This window comes from Henckelia pumila, chromosome 3 (genome assembly GCF_033568475.1).
Source record: "Henckelia pumila isolate YLH828 chromosome 3, ASM3356847v2, whole genome shotgun sequence".
Lineage (NCBI taxonomy): Eukaryota > Viridiplantae > Streptophyta > Magnoliopsida > Lamiales > Gesneriaceae > Henckelia > Henckelia pumila.
Genome location: NC_133122.1, coordinates 204,058,339 through 204,060,026, shown reverse-complemented (window position 1 = coordinate 204,060,026; position 1,688 = coordinate 204,058,339). Strand labels below are relative to the sequence as shown.

The following is a 1,688-nucleotide window of genomic DNA, read 5'->3' as shown; positions in this document are numbered from 1 at the left end:
TCCGGTGAGATACAATCTCAGTATAATCGACATATCGAAAGCGTTAAATAAATCATATCGACTCTATTTAAAACTCGACTCAATCAAATAGAGTAATACGCTCTTCGTATAGGAATTGATTCATTAAACTTCAAAGCCATCAAGATTCGTATGCGATCTTGACATGGATATCCATCTCTCGAGATATAATCGACTCGAAAATCAGGTTAATCGTAACCTGGGCTTATAATCAATTCAATCTATCAATATATCAACTCAAATATAAAAATCCACTACCTGTGATGGATCAACAACATCGAAATCAAATCAAATCGAAACAAGTATGTGATTTTATCGGGCCAACTCAAGAAACATCGATCTTGAGTTTCAAAGTCCCTTTCAAAACGATGTCGTCATTATACCTTCGTTTATCGGATTCTGAGCTCTTCAAATCTGTAAAAGATAATCAAGATATATATATCAAACTTCATTTCACATTATCGCTTCAGAAACGAATCAAAACCATAAGGAATTCATCGCTCAATCGCATTTCAAACCTCAAGAACGCTTCTTCGGTACAAGGTCGAAGTCTTGTGTCTTTTGTGCTGTTTCTTCAACTGAAACTGAACAAGAAAAATGCTATAACAACCATAACATCTCCATAACATATTCAGTTTCAAACTTGGCTATCAAAACAGTACAACAACTCGATTAAACGGCGTAGCGATTCAAAATCGGTAACCGATACGGTATCGAAAACCATTTCTATCAAATTCTTCAATCATACGTACATCACAACTCATAAACCAGCTGATATATAACCTTCAAAACAACATATAAATGTCCATAACAGTTGGTTCACTTGCTGAAATCAAAATCAAATACAAATATCGCAAGTTCATCAAGCCGGTTTCAATAGATAATCATAAACAAGTTCAAGAACAAGCATACAAGTTCAGAATCTGATCTCTGCCCCATAATGATTTCGAAATCAACATCACATAGCATAAAACTTACACGAGATCGAAGCCCTCGTCGTAAGGATTCCAGAACATCCAACGGAATCGAAATCAGACAACCGTAGCAAAAGTTATCGCGAAAAGAAAATCAAACTTGTAAAGAAAATGGAAGGAATCGGGTGAGCTCTGTTCTTGTTTTCTGAATTTTGATTTCCTTCCCCTTCTTACACGTTTTTTTTCCTCTCCTAAAAATAGAAATTCTGATAAGTCATGGAAAAATTGCACTTTAGTCCCTCAATTCTTCGGAAATTGCAATTCAGTCCTCAGTCCTTAGTTTTATTCAATTTCAATCCTAAATAATTTAAGAATATTAGAATTTAAATCAAAACTCTAAGTATTCCCAAATTAAATATACTCGGATTAAAATTAAATAAATTCGGATTAATATTAATTAATCCCGGGCCTTACATGCACCAAGTTCTTCTATGATATCATCCGGAGAAATCAAGCTCAAAATTCAATTACTTGCATTCGGAATTGTGATGGCGTGGTCGTAGAGGATCCAAACTTGATTGCGAGTGTGTTTGTTCAACACTTTAGCAATCTATTGGGAACTCCTGGTCATAGGATGGATAATGATATGGTGGCCTTGGAGTGTGGACAAAAAGTTGCGATTGACTCCCATTCGGACCTTGTAGCCCCACTGACTATGGAGGAAGTAAAAGAAGCATTCTTTGACATTGATATTGA

General features: G+C 35.4%; 1 long non-coding RNA gene across 1 annotated transcript; it reads right to left on the bottom strand.

The window, feature by feature from the left end:
* Window positions 1-359: 359 nt before the first annotated feature.
* On the bottom strand, window positions 360-1,132 carry LOC140886238 (uncharacterized). Its single transcript, XR_012151487.1, has 3 exons — window positions 997-1,132; window positions 537-602; window positions 360-432 (listed from the first exon to the last, which is right to left on the bottom strand). It is a non-coding gene; the product is annotated as an uncharacterized lncRNA (long non-coding RNA).
* Between the last annotated feature and the right edge of the window lie 556 nt (window positions 1,133-1,688).